The following is a 25877-nucleotide window of genomic DNA, read 5'->3' as shown; positions in this document are numbered from 1 at the left end:
CAGAGTATGTACTCCAAACGTATATCGTCTTACTGTTTAAGTGTAAACATAAATTACTCACTCACAAAACTTATACCACTAATTTTTCCACCAGTGGATGCTTTGTGGCATTGCAGGTCAAGAGAAAATCCATAACATACCATAATTTTCTGATGTTATATTAAAATGAATTTTTAATTTCATTGTATCTTATTTTTATTGGTTTGGTGAATGAGAGTGTGAAGCGTCATTTATTCATCAACTCATACAAATAAATCGAACATTTGTAAAATCGTAATTTTGTTATTTAACTTAAGGAATAGCTAGTGCACACAGTCAAAGAATGCTAGGAATCATTATATTGAAGATCAATATTGAAACAAAATGTTCATAATTGCATCCGTAAGTTTCTATATTAAGTTTATACTATCCGTACGTCACCCAATACAATCCAGTCTACTAAATGAAGGCGTCTGATTGTGCCGTTCCCCTATGCTTCAGCCTCGATGTCGACAAGGTTATTCTTCGATGGGAAGAAGAGCGGATGGAAGTGACAGACAGTAATTTCCTATCTTCGTTGTCCTTATGCGTAGCGTATATTGGCGGCAGTGGAATCGTTCTGCAGGCAGCTTCAATTACCGGTCCTGTGAATTTTCTCAGTAGTGCTCCTCCAAAAGAACGTCGCCTTCACTCCAGAGATTCCCATTCGAGTTCCCGAAGCATATCTATAATACTTGAGTGTTCATCGAACCTACTGGTAACAAATGTAGCAGCCCACCTCTGAACTGCTTCAATGTCTTTCCTTAATCTGGCATGGTACGGATCGTAAATTCTGAAACAGTAAGCAGCAATGGCTCGCACTAATGTCCCGTATGCGGTCTCCTTTACATCTGAACCGCACTTTGCTGAAATTCTACCAATAAATCGAAGTTGACCATTCACCTTCCCCACTAAAATCCAATTAACGCCAAGCTATTTAATCGACATGACTGTGTCAATCAGCACACTACTACTGCTGTATTCGAACATTATGAATTTGTTTTTCCAACTGATTTGCATTAATTTACATTGATCTGCACGAAGAGAGGCAGTAGAACCTCTCGCTCTCTGCGGCAGGTATTATCTTGCTGATATGTAAGCCCAATGTGGCTCGCCATAAAGGGCAACAAAACGGGTCGTAGAATATCGTCGACGCTCCAGTGAGCTGTAAGGCTGCTGCGGATGACAACGAAAGGCGTCCAGCAATGAAATGACATGGCAGGCACCGCAGAACATTACTCCTGATTGTCAGTCCGTATGGTGGTCGCCAGGAAGGAAGGTGTCCCACTACTTTGTGGTCGTCTACAAACACTTCTTCACTAGTCATCGGGCTCAGTTCGAAGCGTGACTCATCGCTGAAGACAACTCTACTCCAGCCAGTGAGACTTCGGGCCGAATTTACTCGACATCACAGCAGACGGGATTGTTGGTGTACAGAGGTGAACAGTAGTCGATGCTAGGGTATGCCATGAGCTCGGCCTCCTTTCTGTGAACCGCCTATTAATGGCCCTTGTGAACACCGAAGCGCCAGTTCCACCTCGAATCTACGATAATTATAAATCCGCGTCTCCGAGAGCGTCTCTGATGATTGATTGGTCTGCCGTCTCTATAGCTCGACCGCTTCCTCCCTGACGCTGTCTTATGGCGTGGTTCACCCTTTCTGCTTCGAATTCTGCCTCGGGCACGGATGTGATGTCCTTAGGTTAGTTAGGTTTAAGTAGTCCTAAGTTCAAGGGGACTGATGACAGATGTTAAGTCCCATAGTGCTCAGAGCCATTTTTTTGCAAATGTGAAATGCTGGTACATTAACAGCCTGTGTAACCCCCATAATGTTGAATGTAAGCATGCAAACGTGCATGCACTGTGTTGTACAGATGTTACTGCCGCCGACTTACATTTCGCGGAAAGACCACAAAGATAAGATAAGAGAGATTAGGGTTCGTACAGAGGCATATAGGCAGTCATTCTTCCCTCGTTCTGTTTGTGAGTGGAACAGGGAGATAAGATGCTAGTTGTGGTACGAGGTACCCTCCGCCACGCACCGTATGGTGGATTGCGGAGTATGTATGTAGATGTAGATGTAGATGTCAGTTTTTTTCGATGGAGCTCCATGCCTGTTACACTTGGTTGGTCAATACAGGGAAGGTTAATTCTATTCATAGTTGACGCTGCAATTGTGGTTCGATGACGTACCATGTGTGCTCGATTGGGGACATATCTGGTGACCGAGCGGGCCAAGACAACATAGATCATGTTGCGTTACAATAGACGAATGTGGGAAGGCGTTATCCTGTTGGAAAACTCCCTCTGGAACGCTGTTTGTGAATGGTAGCACAGCAGGTTTCATCACCAGATTGACGTACAAATTTTCAGCCAACTTCGTCGAATAGTGGCATAACTCCTGTTCAAATGTCGAGCGATTCGCCGATTACCCTAATCGACTTTTTTGAGTCCAGCTACGCGTAATCTCTCAAATGCTAACATCTACGTGTATTGTTCACGCATCTACATGCAAGGCGTAGATACTGCCCAACTAAGTACACGGAATGAACTTCGGAAGATCTTTGTGCCCTGGTATCGATTTGTCCCTGCTTACTATCCTTGCCAATTGCGCGATGGAACTGTACTGCAGCGTCACACATTCATCCATCGTCCCACGCTATCGATGAATATCAGTTTGTTCAAATGGTTCAAATGGCTCTGAGAACTATGGGAGTTAACTTCTGAAGTCATCAGTCGCCTAGAACTTAGAACTACTTAAACCTAGCTAACCTAAGGACATCACACACATCCATGCCCGAGGCAGGATTCGAACCTGCGACCGTAGCGGTTGCGGGGTTCCAGACTGTAGCCCCTAGTACCGCTCGGCCACCCCGGCCGGCAATATCAGTTTGTGATCAATTCCCAATACTCCTTCGCGGTGTGTCGCTTTTTTGTCTTAGAGTGTATTTAGTACAAAATGATAACTTACGATGAAAATTCATATTTTACGTAGAACAAAGAAAATGATATTGGCAAGAGAGCTATACATGAAGGGCCTTTAAACCCAGCTCATGAGTTAGTAGTAAAGTAATATTGATCTTCTGCAGACAGTTCTCCTTGTAAGAACGACTCTCGCTTTTAAACACACTGTACTGTTTCATGTAGTATTTCTGATTGAGAGAAACCACAGCAGCGCGTTATTCTTGAAAGAGAGAGCATTTCAGAATATTTATACAGCAAGATGTCATAGTACTGCACTCCCGTTGCTCTGAGCAGCAGATGAGCCACAATTAGAGTGATATTCGACGGCGTCGCTCGTCCCCGTAGCGAACTGCAGCAGTATGATGGTGTAGGTGAGCACAGTGGCCCGAAGCCCGCCAGGAGACGGGCGTCCACTGTGCACATCGCGCATGCGCTGAAGGCCACCGGCTTCGTCTGCACCTGACGCGATAGCTGGCGCAGATGTGTAGACAGCTCCTCGGGTCCCCTACCTGGCGAAAGGAAGGAATTCGAATTTGAAGCTGGTCACTTAAGGAGAGTTTTTAGGACGCCGCGTACTTGACGGACACCGCACGCAGTGGCATCGTCTTCACTGCAGTCCCCGTTACTTGAATTTGAAACGGGTATTATTAGATACGCAAGTTGCCACCCCTTCGTGCGAGTGGAATTTCCTAGCGTTGCAAGCATCTGGGTACGTAATGATGGTGTCATAGGCAATGTTAACTACTATGAAACGCCAAAGAAACTTGTCTAGACATGCGTATACGGGTTATGTAAACAGGCAGAATACGGCGCTGCGGTCGGCAACGCCTATATAAGACAGAAAGTGTCTGACGCAGTTGCTAGATCGGTTAATGCAGCTACAATGGAACTTTATCAACATTTAAGTGAGTTTGAACGTGCTGTTATAGTCGGTGCACGAGGGATGTAACACGAAGTCTCCGAGGTAGCGATGAAGGGGGATTTTCCCGTATGACCATTTTACGAGTGTACCGTGAATGTCACGAATCCGTCAAACATCAAATCTCCGACATCGCTGCGGCCAGAAAAAATCCTTTAAGAACGGACCCAACGACGACTGAATCCATTCGTTCAAAGTGGTGGAAGTGCAACCATTCCGCAAAATGCTGCAGATTTCAATGCTGGGCCATCAACAAGTGTCAGCTTGCGAATCACTCAACGAAATATCATCTACATGGCCTTTCGGAGCTGAAGGCCCACCCATGTACCCTTGATCACTGCACGACAAAAAACTTTACTACTGGCCTGTTCCCGTCAACATCCACATTGGACTGTTGATAACTAGAAACATCTTTTCTGGTCGGACGAGTCTCGTTTCAAATTGTATCGAACGGATGGACGTGTACAGGTGTGGAGACAACCTCACGACTCCATGGGCCCTGCATGTCAGCAAGGGACTGTTGGAGCTGTTGGAGGCTCTTTAATGGTGTGGGGCGTGTGCAGGTGGAGTGGGGACTGTTCGAGCTGTTGGAGGCTCTTTAATGGTGTGGGGCGTGTGCAGGTGGAGTGATATGGAACCCCTGACACGTCTAGATGCCAATCTGACAGGTGACACGTACGTAAGCATCCGATCTCATAAGCTGCACCCATTCATGTCCATTGTGCATTCCGACGGACTTCGGAAATTCCAGCAAGATAATGCGACACCCCACAGGTCTGGAATTGCTAGAGAAGTTTAAACACTACCGCTGACAATCAAACTCCCCAAACATGAACCTTATTGAGCATATCTGGGATGGCTTGCAGAGTCCCGTTCAGAAGAGACCTCCACCATCACGTACTATTACAAATTTATGGACAGCCCTTCAGGATTCATGGTGTCAGTTCCCTCCAGTACAACTTCAGACATTAGTGGAGTTCGTGCCTCGTCGTGTTGCTGCACTTCGGCGTGCTCGCATGGTCCATACACGATAATAGGCAGTTTCTTTGGCTCTTCCGTGTAGAATACATTGTTTGGAGTTTTGTGGTTATCGGGTTAAAACAAATGGAACGAGAGTTTGCACAAGCATGCATTTTTAAAATATTTGTCAGTTGATTTCTCAAAAAAAAAAGTGTTCTAGACTCAATTTTTAAAGCCAGTTTGAAAACGACTTTCATTTTCTTTTATCTTGTACGATTTTGTCTCAAAATAATATCACTAGTTTTAAATATTTTACTCCCTTTGTCAGAAAAGTTCTAAGACAGGTTCTTTAAAAATAGAAAACTGCTCTACCAAGTAATGATCCTAGCTCCTATCGAAGTAGTTCCTTTGGCAATCTATACACAGTTACCAACATTTGTGGAAGTTTTGGAAACAAGCAGGAAAATTTTCAACTGCGATGCTTGTAAGCTGACCTGCAAAACAGCCCATTGGTTATCTGCGATATCTTGATGAAGCTTTCCTTTCAGAATACGGCGGATGTGGGATGATCACAACATAATGTCTGGTCAGATACTCGGTAACAGATAAAGCAGTTTGGGGATTGCTTTGTAATGCAGTAAGTACCAGTCGTCAGGATGCCGCAAAATAGGGCGGCGATGTCGAATTGCTTATCGCAAACGTTTCAGGTCTTCGAGGTAATGAGTTTGGTTCACTGTTTGATCTGGAGGACTTTATCAAAGAATGTGACCAAAATTATCTTTGTTCTCGAAGGCTGTCGTCTGCCTTATTGTGACGTTACTGATTCAGGATTCCGCCATTCAACACTTTGATGCGTCATGTGAGGTGCTTCCTGCGAGGGTCATACTGGTAGCACGCACTTTCATCCCCAGCAGTAGTCTTTGACAGAAATATGGGATCACCCCTGGCTCTATCCAGTAGGTCAGCAGAAATTCTTCGTCTTTCCTCTTTCAGTTCGTCTGTTAGTTTGTGAGGAACGAGTTTTGCATCAAGTTTCCGTTTACCTAAACTTTCGCTTAAAATCTTATGACACACATCACGATTGAAATTAAGATATCGCACGCACAGTTACTTGGCGGTCTTCTTGCAGTATCTGGGATCGTCTTGGACTGAGTGAGTGCCACTTGAAAACACGACTTATTGCTTGCCTGATATGATTGCTCAGTTGTTGCCCACGTTTCATTAGGGGCTTTCCCGAGCTTAACGCAGAACTTAATGTTCACTCTTTGCTTACAACCAGCATCCATTGGGTCACCATATCTAATGCCCCATGAACCCAAACAGTGTGTTGTTCAGACCAGGACTGCCATCTAGTGACTTTGCGCAGAAAAATGGCGAAGATCATTTCAAGGACGCACACATACCAGGTAACATAAAACAACATTTGTTCCTTTGTAGTACTGCAGACTCAGAAACAAAAGAACCTGCCGTGATACTTTTCTGAAAAACGGAGTAGTAATTTAAGCACAAATTTTGAAATGAAATTAAAATCGAGGTCTACATTTCTGTAATTATTGTGTTATTTTTCGAAGACACATTTTAGAATACCTCAGACAGCTGCCTCAACAAGATTACAAATACTCTGATAGGTCTAATTTTCGAACTACTCCATTTTTTATTTCCTGATGAAACATTCACCTTTCCAGCTCCTCTTCAATAGCCAATAATAATAGGCCATCATACTTTCATGACACTTTCCCTCGTACCTCTTGTCTAGCTCCTAAATATCCTGAGATGAACATATATGAGTTCCTATTGGTATTTATATAACAGCTTCACCACTAATTCAGTATCTAGCAGGAAGGATTTTAAAATTGGAAATATCTTCTTTATTTTCTTCGTTGTAAATTTTATTATTTTATTTTTTGTCTCTGGGTGTCTAAATCTGTTACATGGTTACATTATTTCAGTGTTTATATCCTCTAAGACAAAAAACGAGGCATCCGAACAGAACGGAAGGTGGCGCAGGTGGTGTGAATTTACACACAAACAAATTATAAAGCCAGAAAAACTGGCTGATATATTCAAGAGAAAGATCTTCACAAACTGATCAGGTGAGTAACACGCTGGTCCACTTCTGGCCCTTATGTAAGCAGTCGATCGGTTTGGCACTCATTGACTGAGTTATTGGATGTCCCCCTGAGAGATGTTTTGCCAAATTCTGTCCAATCTGCCTGTCCGAGACGCCTCCGGAAAAGTGTTCGCTGATCTTCAGAGCTCAGTTCGAAGTGAGACTCATCACTGAAGACAGTTCTATTCCAGTCAGTGGCATTCCAGACCGAACACGTGCCTGGAGACGCCCGCGCTGTCGCCTGCCATATGGTTCGACGGCAGCATCCATTTTGTTGTCATTCGCGGCAGTCTTATAGCGCAGCGACACGTCGACGATACTCTGCGCCCCGTGTTGCTGTCCTTCATGAGACGCCACAGTCAAGCAACATGGTGTCCGCCCGCACACGGCCACAGTTTCTACTGCTTCTTTACGTGCTTCCCAAACCCTGTCATGGCCAGCGTGGTCGCCGGATCTGTGTCCAACTGAGAAAGTTGGGAACAGCACGGCTAGGGCTGACTAACTAGCTTGGGATTTAACAGTCTTAAGTACCAGTTGGACAGAATTTGGCACGATATCCCTCAGCAGGACATTCAGCAACTCTATCAGCTACATCTACATCCATACCCCGAAAGCCACCTGACGGTGTGTGGTGGAACGTACCTTGAGTACCTCTATCGGTTCTCCCTTCTATTTCAGTCTCGTACTGTTCGTGGAAGGAAAGATTGTCAGTATGTCTCTGTGTGTGCTCTAATCTCTCTGATTTTATCCTCATGGTCTTTTCGCGAGATATACGTAGGAGGGAGCAATATACTGCTTGACTCCTCGGTGAAGGTATGATCTCGAAACTCCAACAAACGCCCGTACCGAGCCACTGAACGTCTCTCTTACAGAGTCTTCCACTGGAGTTTATCTATTATCTCCGTAACGCTCTCCCGATTACTAAATGTTCCTGTAACGAAGCGCGCTGCTCTCCGTTGGATCTTCTCTATCTCTTCTCTCAACCCTATCTGATACGAATCCCACACCGGTGAGCAGTATTTAAGCAGTGGGCGAACAAGTGTACTGTAACCTACTTCCTTTGTCTTCGGGCTGCATTTCCTTGGGATTCTTCCAATGAATCTCAGTCTGCCATCTGATTAACCGACGATTAAATTTGTATGGTCATTCCATTTTAAATCACTCCTAATGCATAATTTATGGAATTAACTGCTTCGAGTTGCTGACCCGCTATATTGTAGCTAAATGATAAAGGATCTTTCTTTCTATCTATTAGCAGCACATTACACTTGCCTACATTGAGATTCAACTGCCTTTCCCTGCACCATGCGTCAATTCGTTGCAGATCCTCCTGTATTTCAGTACAATTTTCCATTGTTACAACCTCTCGATATACTACTACATCATCCGCAAAGAGCCTCAGTGAGCTTCCGATGTTATCCACAAGGTCATATATATATATATATATATATATATATATATATATATATATATATATATATATATATTGTGAATAGCAACGGTCCTACGACACTCCCCTGCGGCGCACCTGAAATCACTCTTACTTCGGAAGACTTCTCTCCATTGAGAATGACATGCTGCGTTCTGTTATCTAGGAACTCTTCAATCCAATCACACAATTGGTCTGATAGTCTATATGCTCTTACTTTGTTCATTAAACGACTGTGGGGAACTGTCTCAAACGTCTTGCGGAAGTCAAGAAATGCGGCACCTACTTGGGAACCCGTGTCTATGGCCCTCTGAGTCTCGTCGACAAATAGCGCGAGCTGGTTTCACACGATCGTCCTTTTAGAAACCCATGCTGATTCTTATCAATCGGTGCCAAGCCGAAAAACTGCATGTAAATGGGCGAGAGGTGGACCAACACTTTTTTCTGCTGACCTTCGTCCAATAAGGATAATATCATCTCTGTAAAAATTTCACAGCTGATAAGCACAGCATTCATAACGGAACTGAGCAATATAAAGACGTTCGAATGTGACATGTTGAATAATTGGTGGAAAAGGCAATACATTATTGTAGAAAAAAATCTTTCTTGACAGTACGACTAGAAGGAGGAGTTAGGAAGGACTGACTGTGCAGGTTACCAAGCTTAAGTAGTTCAGAATGTGTCTTGGAAGTGTAGACAGATCACTCGCCTTCGTGCTGTGAATAGGTGGAGAATGTAACTAAATTTTGGACTATTTTGTTTTAAACTTTATCTCAGTACTGTTAGGGCAAGATTCCGAACAATTAATTTGAAATGCTACTAAACTGGCAGTACACTAGTCAAATATTCGATCAAGCAGTCGTCCTTGTGAAAACTGAAAGTCTGTTTTCACAAAAATGACGCAATGCAACCTGTCTCGCATTTTGTAAAGTTAGTGAGTGCTTAGCCAAGAAACAGTACTTCGGAGCACCTGTATATTATGTTCTATTTCAGATTGTGATCTTTATTTAACTATCAAAACAGCTATCGTCATTTTGCTGATATCCAACATGTTGCAAGAGGCAATATCATCACATCGACGGCAGAGTGATTACCGAATTGCAGTTCTCGTGAACATGCTGCATGCGTTCCTGAGATGGCAACCCCCAAGTAACCAGGGCCTGTCACTCCTGGGACCCTGCATTGGCCACTGCTTACCAGATCGGTGGCGGGACTTCTGACAGTCTTCCAACGCCAGCACATACTGCTGTGCTTATTGACTAACACCACCGCCACTGGTGCACGGGAGGGCTGTCCAGTGGCTCTTTTTCTCATAATCGCTGCAGGCACTTCCAGGTACCATGTGCCTTACCTATCCTTTTGGGAACAGACTCAGTTGACTGCACAAGTTTTGAAAGTCCAGTACACTCCGATGGATCGCTCCACCAGAGCGGGATCGAGGCATCTCAGTGTGGTGAGGAGGCATAGTCTCAGGCTATGGCTTCACCTTCCAGATGGCAGCCTGGAAGACAGGAGCAGCAGCCATGCCACATGAGTCAGCCTAATTCCACCGCATCATTGCCAAGCGGCGTCGTCCGAGACTAACGAGAAGACACAGGTCTGTATATCTGAATGTGCAGGTATTAACTTGCTGATCATGTTTTATTAGCAATGAAAGAAGCTCTACAAATTCCACAATACTATCCTGGCGACATAGAGGTGCCAGTGCTCGGTATCCATACAACCATATACACTGATGGAAAAAATCAATACCAAAAAATAATTAATGTTGTAAGACGTCGTGGTCTCTTGAACTTCATTGCTTACATATTCCGCACTCACAACCATATTCCGCACATCAAGACGCTTCATTCGAACCCAAACTCGATAAGACAAAGTCAATGTTGTATGAATTCATGTAAACGATAAGCAAATAACAACTAAGTGCACTGTGGTTGATATACTCAAGGCTGGCGTAACCACATACAATCCAGACACGACGGTCACAGGAGCTTTTAGTTCGAGAGAGGCAGACCGCACGCCGGGAGGCTGGGAGGCCGGTCCCTCCTGAGGACGAGTCAACGTCGGCCGCCCGTTGAGCAGACAGCGTTTGCCCGAGTGAAAGGAAGAACGACCACGTGTTCGGCTTAAAAGCAAATTCCGCTACATTGTGTGGGAGCGCCCAGCCTACGCATTCTGTACAAACAGAGCACGCAGTTTCAGAGCTTTTCACAAGGAGACAGCAAACGCCAAACGCCGATGCTACAGATTTCCGGATTGGTCGCCTTAAACGAAACGTCATTCATCCGTTTTAGAAGAGCAATGCTGATTGGCAGACTATATTTCTGACGCCTTGAGCTGAAGGAGTAATGGAAGAGACCGAAAGATATACCCCTTCACTTCCGGCGTGGAGAGGGGCCGTTCTGTTGTCGCTCTTGGAGCAAGAACACGTAACGAGAGCGTGAGCGCTCGTACGTGTACGCAAAGTGCGAGGAACAAGTCTCTCCTCACTACTTCACTGGGAGAGTACCTCTGTCGAGACCTAATTGAAGTGCGACTCTGTATTGATTCCTTTCGATTAAGCGTTGTTCACTGTGTTGGCCGCCACACTTATTGTGCGGTGTGAACGGACAGAGTTGTAGTTAAACGCCTGCGAGCGAATTTTTGAGTGGCATCGCAGTGGACTGGTTATCTGAACGGTGAAGCACGCCAATAGTTAGACTAGGGGCTAATAGGAGTCCTTGAATTCATCAAGGTGTAGGGAGAGTTTGATTGGCGAAAGTCAATCCAGATAGAACGAGAGTTATTTGTCAGCAGCGAGCAGCGCAGACAGCAGTCATTGCAGCTTACGGTATTGTGCGCTACAGCTCTTGCGAGCCGCATATTTCCTCCATAACAGTACTCTTCACTGTATTTCACATGTGACAGTCTCGACCGTACCTAGCAACATTATTACGAATAATTATTCAAGTTGAGTAGGCGCGGCTCTCAGCCATTGTGCCAAGTCAATAACAATCTTAAACTTAGTACAGAAATTTCATTAGCGAATCCTATCCTTAAGAGGTAACTTCACATTCCGAAAAGAACCCAGAAATAACTTGTTCAATTCATAACTAAAAGTGCCATTGTGATTTCTCAGAATTTTTGCAAAATAAATAATAATTTTCGTTACTTTCATGTTTTTCTTACACTAACTAGCACTACTCCAGTACCCAAGTATCACACTAGTTACGTAAGAAATTTTGTAAATTTTTGTGTCATTTCCTTACAGCGGACGACACCCAGAAGATATTTATTGCTGAAAGTTTTTCAGGCATTTCTCTTCAGAACTTTAGGAGCGCCTGTAGTAGTGTGGGGGTGGAAATTGCATCTTGCAGGAGCGACAGGGTAAAGGGTACATCTCAGATTAATCCGTTGTGCAGAATGACAGAATAGCACCCACACGCTCAAATGTAGAGTAATGAGGCTTCGTGAATATATTTATTTAGGAAATATATTTCAGTGATTAACATTGCACAATCACAGATTAATGCAAGCTCGAGATAAGCCATTGCAAATGCGAAATGCTGGTAAATTAATAACCGCTGTGAGCGCCGGGTTGTTGAATGTAAGCATGCGTACATGCTAGCGTTGTTCTGTACATGTGACAGATTTCAGTTTGTGGGATGGAGTTCCATGCTAACTGCGCTTGTTCAGTCAATATAGGGACGGTTGATGTTATTTATTGATTTCTCTGGAGTTGTCGTCAGATGATGTCCCATCCGCGCTCGACTGGAGACAGATCTGGTGACTGAGCAGGCCAAGACAACATGTCGACACTCTGTCGAGCGTGTTGGGCTACAACAGCGGTATGTGGACGAGTGTTATCGTGTTGGAAAAAGTCCCCTGGAATGCTACTCTTAAATGGCAGCAGAACAGTACAATTTTGCAGTCTGGGAGCGCGGGGTAACCACTAGAGTACTCCTGCTCTCATACGAAATCGCCCACCACATCACAACTCAAAGTGTAAGTCCAGTATGTCTAACCCCCACAGACAGGATGGGTGGAGACCCTTCACTGCCCTCCTTCTAACCAACAAATGGCCATTACTGGCACCGAAGCAGCACCATCTTTCAAATGGTTCAAATGGCTCTAAGCACTATGAGACTTAACATACGAGGTCATCAGTCCCTTTGGCTTAGAACTACTTAAACCTAACCAAGGACATCACACACAACCATGCCCGAGGCAAGATTCGAACCTGCTACCGTAGCAGCAGCGCGGTTCCCGACAGAAGCGCCCAGAACCGCTTGACCACAGCGGCCGGTCAGCACCGTCTTTCATCATAAAACGCGACACAACTCCATCCTGCAGTTTGACACCACTGAAATCGCAAATGGCTGTGGTTGGGAGTCTGTGGATCCACGCTAGAGAGCATCTAGCAGTGAGGTGTCGGAAGTAACTGCTTTGTAAAGGTCGTTGTGTCGCTGTGGTGAACTGCCGCTCAAATTGTTGCTGCAGATGCAGTACGGTGGGTCGGTGTCATACGCCGGACACTGTGGTCTTCCCGCTCGGCAGTGCCACGTGACCATCCGGAGCTCGGTCTGGATACCGTACACTTTCGTGACCACCGCTGCCAGCAACCATGTACAGTGGCTACACTCCTGCCAAGTCTTTCTGCAGTATCGCAGAAGGAACATCCAGTTTCTCATAGCCCTATTATTCGACGTCGTTCAATATCAGTGAGGTGTCGATAATGGCGTCTTTGTCGGGTTTAGTTACTCAAGGGCAACTAACGCTTATGTAAGCTAGAGTATGTATTTAAAGTGAATCTGATTCGCATCCTCACAGCGGCGCTATCAGAGGCACTCTTACGCGACTGACGCGAAATTTGAACAGACCCCGTCTTCCAGATGTAGAAACACACCTACCAACGTTCGTTTATGTCGCACAACTCCGTCCTGCTGTTGACACTTTTTTTCTGGCAGTGTAGACATAGTCGCTGGAATTAGAGTCAGCATGTAGTTAGGACGTTGTAAGTCCCTACAACTTGCCTCATCTAGCACTAAGTGCTATGTAGTTGTGGTTACAATATTTTTTGTTGTCTACGGTCAGTTACTTTTAGTCCAAGGCACAAAATGTCTCCATTTTTGCTGAAACGTTACTCTCCAATGCTTTTCATTTGCTTGTACGTCCCGCTTATATAAAAAACAGGGCATTTTCGTGTTCCCAGCCTGATGTCATAATAAAAATATTTTAACAAAAAATAAAATAAACTTTGTCCTATTTTGAAAAAGATTTAGGTCTTAGAAGAAAACTATTTTGAAATTAACTTAAATTTTAATTAAGAACAGCATTTCGATAACACGCTTGTCTATAATTATTAAGGAAAAGCTGACTGCAATTCCATGAGTCCATGGACACGGAAAGGCAGCAATAATAGAGAAATAAGTAGCGTATCCGAACGTTTTGCTGTCTGTAGACAAAGTAAATAGGAAAGAAAACAAATAAAAATTTTTAAAATAATTTGGTGTTGAGAGAAAATAAACAAATACTTTAAGGTTTACTGACGATAGTCAGATTGTGGCTGGGAGTTGAATGATAGGTTCAATGGAAAGGATACTCTAAAAACAGGTGGTAAAATAGACATAAAGCAAACCAAGCGTAATGGAGTGTAGACGAAGTAGATATGAGAAGATTTAGAATCTAACATGAGGTGCTAAAAGTAGAATACAAGTTAGTTCACCGAGCGAGGTGACGCAATGGTTAGCACACTGGACTCGCATTCGGGAGGACGACTGTTAATACCCGCGTCCGGCCATCCTGATTTAGGATTTCCGTGATTTCTGTAAATCGCTCCGGGCAAATTCCTGGATGATTCCTTTGAGAGGACACGGCCGACTTATTTCCCCATTCTTCCCTAATCCGATAGGACCGATGAGTTTGCTGCTTAGTCCCTTCCCAAAATCAAGCGACCAGCCAAGTTAGATCATTTCGGAACGAAAATAACTGACATGGCAGAAGTAAAGAGGATTCAAAATGCTTAATAGCAAGTTGAGTCCTCAGAGAAGGAGTTTTGATATTTGTGAATCTTAGAGAAATTATCTGAAACACTTTATTATGGAGATGACAACTTGTTTGGAAACATATGTTACTGATTTCTAATGGTTTTTTGGAGGAATTTTTCAATGTAACCAGTTGCACGAGCAAGAACGAATTGTTTTTCTGACAGAACTATTAATAGTATGAATCTCTCCCTAGGATAACTAATAACATTCGTTATTAGTGTTAATGTGATCTCTTTCATTTCAGTATGCACAAATAACACAGTTGGTTGGAGTGTTTGTAATTTTCGTATCGAGAGAATTTCGTAAGTGTTAGGGTTTCCTTATGCTGTGCAGTCTCTTTTAAGAATAATCGATTTTTCAAGAACGACTTTCCTTGAAGTTAAACCCTCCTCCATCATTCTTAGTTATATTTTGAATGTACTTGAGATATGTGCATTGCAACATTCGCCACAGGCAGCCACATATTGTTTCTGAGACCCATAAACAAATTTTGTAGGGAGTAGATTATTTTTCTTCAGCTACTGGATTTATCAATTTAAATTTTGCTTTCGAGAACCTCAGTAAACCAGACACAAAACAATACACTGAGCAAGAGGTAAGTTAATTTTATTCCAAGGTAGATTTTGCTTAACATTCCTATGAGAAAATACTTCGTTTATGAGGTGTTGTGCTAAGCAAATAGATTAAGTAGTGAACCGTGTAGGTAATACAGTTATTTTTGTTCTGAGTTGAGCTGTATTTTATTGTTGTGGACTGCACGACACGCAACTATCATAATGTAGTTTAGTAATGAATTTCCATTTAATGGTTTTCACTCAGTAAACACTTGTTACGTTTGGCATTTAATTAGATGAGTTTCCATTATTTCAAATTCAATATTTCACGGAGTTCATAGTTTTGTGCCACGACGCTGTTCAAATGTGCAACGCAAGGTCAACCCACAGTCAGTATTGATTAGCAGTAGAACACGATATCCAAAACACACGTCACACTAGGATAAAGGTTTTCAGAAACGAATATTCAGTATTCTCTGTCTTAGATAAATTTTTATAGAAAGCTTACAGCGTGAATCAATATCGCCGTAGACGAACTACTGCCTCCTCAGGCCCATTGCAAGATTATCATCAATATAATGCCATGCAACTGGATGAGGTCGCGCTTCCAGCTCCTAATCCGTGTCTATTACGGTCATCAGCGCGGTGTATCAGGTAGATGCAGGACTTGCAGCTGAAGCAGCTGAAAAACTACGCCCAATCAACGAATAGAAAAAAAATGTCGTCTGGGGGAAAAATAGTTTAGTAGCAAACAATCTAAAAGGGCTTCTCAGATTGTATCCAAACTTGTTTATACAAATCAAGAACAGCAGACGACCTATAACACTTCCATGGAGACGCCAGATATTATTTCTGTTTTACTCGAAGACTTCCTGGCAGTTACTACAAACTACCACCTTTCTGACAGGCAATCACAAATCTGGTCGCACAATTGAAGCGATACTCCGTAGGCGTTTATTGATAAATGAAGAGTATGAAGAACAAATATGATGTGTGAGTGTGTGCCATATGTAAGGGCAACGGCCTTGCCGCAATGAATACACCGGTTCCCGTGAGATCACCGAAGTTAAGTGCTGTCGGGCGTGGCCGGAACTTGGATGGGTGACCATCCGGACCGCCATGCGATGTTGCCATTTTTCGGGGTGCACTCAGCCTCGTGATGCCAATTGAAACCATCATAACGACCGGGAGAACGGTGTGCTGACCACACGCCCCTCCTATCTGCATCCTCACCTGAGGATGATACGGCGGTCGGATGGTCCCGATGGGCCACTTGTGGTCTGAAGACGGGGTGCTGGAGCCATATGTAAGTGCAGCAAAACCGTATTTAGAGATAAATGGTTTCCTGGGGGTATAACATCCTGGAACGGGCGGGGTGGAAGTGAGAAACATGAAGGTGAAAAGGACTATGGTCATGCACTTCCCCCTTCATATGTCTGCAAAATGAAGATCCCGCGTTATATTCGCCATTATCTCTACTGCACTTTATCAGAAAAAGAGAGTACAGTATGTTTCACAAAGTTATACCGACCCTTCCGCAGCTCGTGTTATAAATCATTGGTGAGACAATTCGCACCCACTCCTAATATGGAGGTGTTGATTTTCCATAAAGTGTATTAAACACTACAAGGAAAACGGATATGGGCTGCTAATACTACAAAGGAAAGAATAGTGTACTGACAGATTCTACATAAATCTCAGGACACTGTTCTTCACTGGTACAGGGGAAATTGCTTTTTAGTCGTCCTGTACGGCAGTTGTGGCGATCTACCCGGAATGCCGACCTATTCGTCCACGAGCGCTGCTCGTTTACCACTTTACAGACTCACTATACCTCCTCTAGTATTTCCTGTCCGGTTCTGTTATTCAACTGAACAAAATAACTTCACAGAGCTTGTGTTTATATGGTGGAATTATTTTCAGTTTACTAAGTTAGTATTTATATGGTGTTGTTAAGTGAGCTGTTTCTTAAAATACGTTCCTGTGTAATGTTGGAAGGCCGGCGATTGAGTTGATAAATGTGGCACCTTGCTGTTGTGTATCATTGACTTCATATTATTAAGCCATGTAACCATGTTGTAATTACTTGGTGGTAAACTAGTGAATTACCGGAAAGGTACTCCACTTGTCTCACCGTTAACAGTGCAACTGGTAGAATGCATAAATCCCTTCCATTGAGGAATTGCTGGCACATGTAGAGTGGGCTGCACTGGGTGGAGCCACTTACCACTCATCCACTGCATATATTGCAACCTGGGTGTCAAAGTGTCTGATGGAACACGACAGATGTCATTTACGTTTAGAACAGTAATCTGATGATATGCCTTGGTTGACTTGTCTTGAAATATCTTAAGTTCCATAACACCTACGTGACCTACTTCTGTTACAGAGGGAGCCAATATAAGCCTCTGGGTCTCTTCTGGTTTTAGGAGAGTTGATCCGGGGTGTTGCATTTCACACCCCTCATGTTGTCACGTACATACGTTAGACTGTCGGTACTGTCAAACATTAGAGCCTTGAAGCAAGCTTTGAAGAACCACCAATTTAGTAAGTAAAAGAAGTGTGAAGTGTGGAAATTGTAGAGGCGGATGAGGGATGAGTACAGTAAGCACGTTCAAATGGTTGTAGTTGCAGCACGTAGGTTCCACTGAAGAACGGAGCGTGTCTGATACAAGTCCGCCAATATAGTAGAAAATAAAAAATACGCTCTATGGTGCAGCTAGTCAGTGTATATATATATATATATATATATATATATATATATATTATGAATTTGGCCAGCTATGGACCGCATACAACTTAAGACTTATGGTGTTTCTTTTTCTTCCGGTCTTCCCAGTACTTCTTCATTTTCTCGCCAACTGCTCGTCTCTGCTCATCTGTCCACACTCTCTTGGGTCGAGGTTTTGGCGCATCTTCTTCATAGTTTGCGTTTTCTATAAGTAGCCTAAAGTTATTCACGTATTATTTCTTCTGTAACACCTATTTTGTTGGCGTCTTTCTTTACTGCTTCTATCCATCCTACAGTGTTTTTCAGCTTACTAACGTAATTAAAAATTTTCTTTGTAATTCGTGTTTCTTCCATTCTTTTTAAATGTCCATAAAATTTTAGCCGTCTCTTCCTCATTGTATCTATGATCTTTTCTGTATTTTTGTATAGGTCTTCATTTCTCCTTTTAATCCACCTTTTTTCCTTGTTTTTCTCAGGACCTAGAATTTTTCTTAATATTTTTCTCTCTCTTTTTTCTAGTTCTCTTAATTCGCCTTTCTTATTCAATGTTAGGCACTCTGATACATATGTTGCTTGTGTCCTAATAACTGAATTATAATGTTTAATCTTTGCTTGTATGAATATTGATTTCTTATTGTAGTAGTTTTGTGTTAATTTATATGCAAATTCCAACTTTTTTATTCTTTCTTTATTTTTTGTGTTATCCAGTCCATTGGCTTGGATCCACTCCCCCAGGTATTTGAATCTATCAACTCTTTTAATTTTTCCATACTTTGTTTTCATGAACTTTTCTGTATTATGTTTGTGTTCTATATACTCGGTTTTTTCGTAGGATATTTTTAGCCCAGTCTTTTCAGCAATCTCGTGTAACATATCAAGCATAACTGTTGCGTCTGTTCGGTTTTCAGTTATCAATGCCATATCATCCGCAAAGGCTAAACATTTTACTTCAAATTTGTTCTTTCCTTGGTCCATGCTTATACCCTTTGTGCTTCTGTTTTTTAATGTGTTTTCCAATGTTTTTACTACTTTATCTAAAACCAAGTTAAAGAGAATTGGGGACAGTCCGTCACCTTGTCGAACTCCTGTTTTGATTTTGAATGGTTCAGAAATTTCGCCTTGAAACTTAATTCTTGATGTTGTATCTGTGAGCGTTTGTTCAACAAGTCTTCTGGTGTTTTCATCTATCCCTGATTCATAAAGTATCTGGAATAGTGTTTGTCTGTCAACTGAGTCATAGGCCTTCTTGAAGTCTACGAAAGTAACTACTGTATTTTTATTTTGTATAGCTCTCACTATCAAAATTGTTTTTAAATTAAGAATCTGTTCTGCACATGATCTACCTTTTCTAAATCCTGCTTGATAATCTATATTAGATCCTGCTTGTTCCTCTATTCTATTTAAAAGTGCTTTAGAAAGTATTTTGTATGTCACTGGTAACAAGGATATGCCCCTGTAGTTGTTGGTGTCTGTTTTATCTCCTTTTTTATGGAGAGGGAGGATCAATGCTTGTTTCCAGTCACTGGGTATGATTCCTTTTGTCCAAATGTCTTTAATTCCTTTGTGAATTTTCTGACATGCGGATAAGCCCCCTAGTTTCCACATTTCTGCCACTATCCCATCCTCACCTGGTGCTTTGTTATTCTTCAATGCTTTGATAATCTTTTCTATTTCTTCTACTGTAGGTGGTTCCGACGGTGGATTTTCATGTTGTGGTTTTTGAAATTGTAACCTGTCATTAGGCTCCTCACAATTTAATAGATTTTCAAAGTATTCAGCTAAGATTTGGCAGTTCTCTTTATTGCTTAAAACCATTTTTCCATTTTTATCTTTGAAATGTAAACTTGGTGACTGGAATCCTGTTAAAACTTCTCTGAAAGTCTTATAGAAGTCTCTAGTGTTGTTCCTTTTGAAATCAGAATCCATTTCTTCTAATCTGTCTTTGTCATATTTTCTTTTCACTGATCTGATGATTTTTGCTGTCTTTTTCCTTTCTTCTTTAAACTCTTCCCAGTATTCGTGTTTCTTATTACTGTTCCATTTTTTCCATGCCTTTAGTCGATTGTCAATTGCTTCATCACACAGCTCATTCCACCATCTGTGTTTTGGTATTCTTCGGGGCTGTCCTATTTCTTTAACTGACTCTATCATTGTTTCTTTAATTTCTTCCAATTATCCATTTTTCTTGTGTTTAGTATATGACAGAATTTGTCCTGCTTTTGCAGGAGAAATTTAGTGTTTACTCTTGGAAATCTTCTTGGTTTTGGTTTAGGTTTGTTTGGTTGGAACATGGTCTTTATTTTTGTCAGATAATGATCTGAGTCTATGTTTAGGCCCTTCCTAACTCTGACATCCAAGATTTCCTTGTAGTTGCGAGTCGTTATTGCCACATGGTCCAACTGATATTCACCTTGATTTGGATTAGGTGATACCCACATTTTTTTCTTTCTTGCAAGTTTCCTGAAACATGTCGACATTAATTTTAGATTAAACTGTCTACAAAAATCTATGAGTCTTTCCCCATTTCTGTTGGTTCTTGCATGTACTGGATAATCTCCAACTACTGATTTAAATTTTATTTCTTTGCCAACTTGTGCATTAAAGTCTCCCACTAAAATTTTGATATGTTCTTTTGGTAATATGGATGTTCCGTGTTCAAGCATTTCCCAAAAATCTTCCACTTTGTCAACATTTGTTCTGTTATGTTGGTTAATAGGTGCATGTGCATTTATAATAGTGTAGCGTTTATTGCCTGACTTGAACGTCAGAAATGAAATTCGTTCTGATGGGGAGCTAAAATTAGTTATTGATTCCGTAAGTTGCTTATAGTCGTATTATTGGAATTTTTAATGGCTGGTTTTCCTTTGTAGATCCTGTATCCATCTGATTCAAATGCATTTTCATCCAGATACCTTGTTTCTTGAAGAGCTAACATAAGTATGTTGCGTTGATTGAGAGCGTCCGTTAGGTGTTTTAGTTTTCCAACTTTCATAAGTGTGTTGATATTCAGAGTCCCCAGTAGATGTTTTTTCTTGGGTCTTATCTTTGAAGAAGTACTAGGAAGCTCCGACTCTTCCTTACATGATGTTCTAGGCTCTCCAGAATCCAAAGGCCTAGTTGCACCGCCATGAATAGCGATGGAAGATTGGTTACTTCCTGGAGTAGTTTCCATTTTGAAATTTACCATCATGTCTTAGGTTAAAGTTTGGTTTGGGGAAAGGTAGTTGAACCTTTCGATGATAAAAATTCAAGCATTTAGCATAGAATTATAAGTGAGGCCGCCACTAACATGTGGGACAGACGCCTTTTGCAGCCGTCCACTGTGGGAACAAACGCTACAGTCTGGTGCTTTTATATAAAAGCCTGCCTCTTCCGCCAGTTCCGCCGTTCTGATGATCATCGCCGCCTTCACTGCCGTTGAGGTCTTCACCGTTTCCCTGGCTAGGGACCCTCACGAGGTACTATCACCCGGGCCAGGTGAACCAAGTTTTTTTAACGAGGTGTTACTCCTCCCCCTCCTCCTTTTTCAACCGGGCTTGGGACCGGCTTTGGCGGTCAGTGTATATGTATATACAATAGCACAGTAGAAACATGTTTATCAGCAGTTTACAGCATACATCGACAGACACTCTTTGGATTTGCTAATTCTAAAATAATTGCGAGTACATACCTGCATTATTCCGCAGCAGGCAGTCGTCAACGATTTCTGCAGCCCTTTTCACCTGCGAAGAAGTTGACTGAGATACAACAGCGAGGGTGACCATTTTTATCGCACTCATGACTGCAGGACCTACACAGAAGTAGATGGAACTCGGCAGGGTTGACCGCAAAGATATTACTGCTATGGTGAGAAACACGGTCTCAATGACTAAAGCAGTATTCTGAACTACAATCATCCCAATCGACACACCACACAGCTTATTCGACGAAGATGCCAGCTTCGTAAGTTTCATATGCAAAATTTGGAAGTCCACCACTCGATAATGAGTGAACAGTAACGGTCGTTGTCTGATACATAACGGCTTCACTACAGAAGAATTTGTGACTGGGCTACGGATCCTATATGTTTGAAAGATATTGTTAAAGTCTCTGGACATGACGCGATTCAGAAATACGAATCTTCCACGCATGAGGAAACAAACCACCACGAATTGTAGTGCCGCCAGAAAAGTTATGGAATTGGCTGCCATAGTTGCTGTGAACCAAGTGGGAATAGAGAAGAAGACTGCGGAGACACTCGTGGCAATGTAGAAAACGAGGCCAGCTGACAATGCAGTTGCCAAGAAAATCTTGGTGTTTTGGTCTGACCGCTCCAAGCTGTAACCTAGCAGCGAGTCTGTGTAGGCCACATCTTGGAGCAGGTCAGAAAACCCGTCACCACGGGCCACCAAGTTGACCAGCAGAATGACAGCTGTCGTCAGCGTGGTCACTGAACGGGTGAACGCTGCAGAAATGTTCCAGTTGTACCAGCGAACTATCGTACCATTGTTCACTGCGTCTTCTATGCCAGTGTGGCTCAGGTATAGGAATGCCACCAGAACGGCGAACGTATAGCCGCGAGAACAGCAGTCGAACAGCCGGGAACCTCGGGGTCGTTAAAGCGGCAGCCCCACCAATGCAGAGACCAGCTGCAGTGGTCGCAGAATCCTCAGGACACCTGCTGTGCCATCTGGCTGGAGGCGGCTGCCCATAGCGGCTGCTCCAGCGACGCTTGACGCTCAAGATTCAGACTGTGGGTGAAAAAATTCTGTGTCTATCACAAATACAAGATACGCGCTGCTGCACAAGAAAGCCTTCGCCCAACTTGCCAGCAGATCCCTACAGGTCTTAAACGTTCAGTAGAGGAAACATCGTTTTAATCATCTTAAGCACGTATTGAAATTACTGTCTAATTTATGCCTTTGCATCTTCTCACTCACCCGATAATTGCGTCGGTTCTCAGTTCTAGGTGTTCCCACGTCAAGTCTCCACGTTCGATAAGTCGATTGATGAGCTACATAAGATTCCACTGCAGGGTACTAACGCTAATGAAGAGCACATGTGGCACTGTGAAATACGTCACTTATCTGCTGGCCGACAGTTGATCCCTTTTCGAAGTAATTGCTGTTTTCTTTGCAGTGAGCACTAAATTGTAGATCGAATTTAGCAAACTAAAAAAATACTATTCCATCATTTTCCCATAAAGGTTTGTTATGCTTATAACAGAGGAATAATCATTTGCAAAATACGTATTTTAACAAAATGGAACATTCTGAAATCGATTTACAGAGACAAAAATGTACGGTAAATCACTCTACATAATCGGTTCTGGAACTTTTTTTTCCGTAACAGAAGTCCTCTGATTGATGTGATGGCGCCCAAGACGAATTTCTCTCCCGTGCAAACCTCTTCATCTCACAGTAGGACTTGTATACTACTTCCTCAGTTGTTTGCTGCATGTATTCCAATCTCTGTCTTCCCCTACAGTTTTTACCCTCACCGCCTCCCTTTACCAGCACGTGAGTTAGTCCTTCTAGTCTTAACACACGTTCTAACATCCTGCCCCACGTATTGTCATCCTGACACCTTTCTTGTCAAAGTTTTCCACACATTCTTCTGTTTGCCAATTCTCTGGAGAACCTACTGTTTCCTATCAATTTCCGCTGGAGGGCGTTCCTGCAGTGTACATACGACGTAGGGCAACTCCGATGCTGGTATATGAGCACCGACAAGTAATCAAGGGATTATCGTGGAATTTGTGTATTTCCGACGTGCCTGTGGTGAATGCAGAAACGTGAACTGTGACGACGTTATTACCAAATGCGTCGAAACTTCACCGTCGTGTTGATATTCTTTTTTTGGCTGCTAATTTATAAATGCCGGCAGAAATGCGTTGGAGAAGGAAGAGTGTGTATGGGGCAGCATGTCTGTCGAAAAGTACCTTTTGGAATGGTGATCCAAGTTCTGTGGTGGTCGCGGTTCGACACAAGGCGCCGGTAGATCTCGGACGACAACCTCATCCATTACAAATGAACTCGGAGACACTCGAGCACCCGCCCTATATCTGCCCATACCATTATCACGTTGTTGGACCCCTGGAAAAGTCCTTGAAGGATTGAAGATTCCCGGCCGACGAGGATATGCAGCATGCAGTTACTTCACGCAGCAGGACACGCTGTCTTACCAAACGGGTATTTTCAACTCCGTGAGTCGGCTGGATGATTGCCTCAATGTCCATGGCGATTTTACTTGATTGTCATACCGATTTTGGTCTGTATAGCTTTCGAACGGAAACTTTTTGTATCACCCCTTACAATTCTCAACTTCCCTCTACAGAAACACAACTGAAACGCTTTATCTTCCTTTCCAGTTTTCCTACAGTCCGCAATTTGATTCTATACGAAGCTGAAAACTGGCGTTCTACGGATCGGAGCGTGGAATGTCAGATCACTTAATCGGGCAGGTAGGTTAGAAAATTTGAAAAGGGAAATGGATAGGTTAAAGTTAGATATAGTGGGAATTAGTGAAGTTCGGTGGCAGGAGGAACAAGACTTTTGGTCAGGTGATTACAGGGTTATAAATACAAAATCAAATAGGGGTAATGCAGGAGTAGGTTTAATAATGAATAAAAAAATAGGAGTGCGGGTTAGCTACTACAAACAGCATAGTGAACGCATTATTGTGGCCAAGATAGACACAAAGCCCATGCCTACTACAGTAGTACAAGTTTATATGCCAACTAGCTCTGCAGATGATGAAGAAATAGATGAAATGTATGACGAGATAAAAGAAATTATTCAGGTAGTGAAGGGAGACGAAAATTTAATAGTCATGGGTGACTGGAATTCGTCAGTAGGAAAAGGGAGAGAAGGAAACATAGTAGGTGAATATGGATTGGGGGGAAGGAATGAAAGAGGAAGCCGCCTTGTAGAATTTTGCACAGAGCATAACTTAATCATAGCTAACACTTGGTTCAAGAATCATGAAAGGAGGCTGTATACATGGAAGAAGCCAGGAGATACTGACAGGTTTCAGATAGATTATATAATGGTAAGACAGAGATTTAGGAACCAGGTTTTAAATTGTAAGACATTTCCTGGGGCAGATGTGGATTCTGACCACAATCTATTGGTTATGAACTGCAGATTGAAACTGAAGAAACTGCAAAAAGGTGGGAATTTAAGGAGATGGGACCTGAATAACTGAAAGAACCAGAGGTTGTAGAGAGTTTCAGGGAGAGCATAAGGAGACAATTGACAGGAATGGGGGAAAGAAATGCAGTAGAAGAAGAATGGGTAGCTCTGAGGGATGAAGTGGTGAAGGCAGCAGACGATCAAGTAGGTAAAAAGACGAGGGCTAATAGAAATCCTTGGGTAACAGAAGAAATATTGAATTTAATTGATGAAAGGAGAAAATATAAAAATGCAGTAAATGAAGCAGGCAAAAAGGAATACAAACGTCTCAAAAATGAAATCGACAGGAAGTGCAAAATGGCTAAGCAGGGATGGCTAGAGGACACATGTAAGGATGTAGAGGCTTATCTCACTAGGGGTAAGATAGATACTGCCTACAGGAAAATTAAAGAGACCTTTGGAGAGAAGAGAACCACTTGTATGAATATCAAGAGCTCAGATGGCAACCCAGTTCTAAGCAAAGAAGGGAAGGCAGAAAGGTGGAAGGAGTATATAGAGGGTTTATACAAGGGAGATGTACTCGAGGACAATATTATGGAAATGGAAGAGGATGTAGATGAAGACGAAATGGGAGATAAGATACTGCGTGAAGAGTTTGACAGAGCACTGAAAGACCTGAGTCGAAACAAGGCCCCGGGAGTAGACAACATTCCACTAGAACTACTGATGGCCTCGGGAGAGCCAGTCATGACAAAACTCTACCATCTAATGAGCACGATGTATGAGACAGGTGAAATACCCTCAGACTTCAAGAAGAATATAATAATTCCAATCCCAAAGAAAGCAGGTGTTGACAGATGTGAAAATTACCGAACTATCAGTTTAATAAGTCACAGCTGCAAAATACTAACGCGAATTCTTTACAGACGAATGGAAAAACTGGTAGAAGCCGACCTCGGGGAAGATCAGTTTGGATTCCGTAGAAATGTTGGAACACGTGAGGCAATACTGACCTTACGACTTATCTTGGAAGAAAGATTAAGAAAAGGCAAAC

Source organism: Schistocerca nitens, chromosome 2, assembly GCF_023898315.1.
Source record: "Schistocerca nitens isolate TAMUIC-IGC-003100 chromosome 2, iqSchNite1.1, whole genome shotgun sequence".
NCBI classification, from domain to species: domain Eukaryota; kingdom Metazoa; phylum Arthropoda; class Insecta; order Orthoptera; family Acrididae; genus Schistocerca; species Schistocerca nitens.
This window is presented reverse-complemented; position numbering follows the sequence as displayed.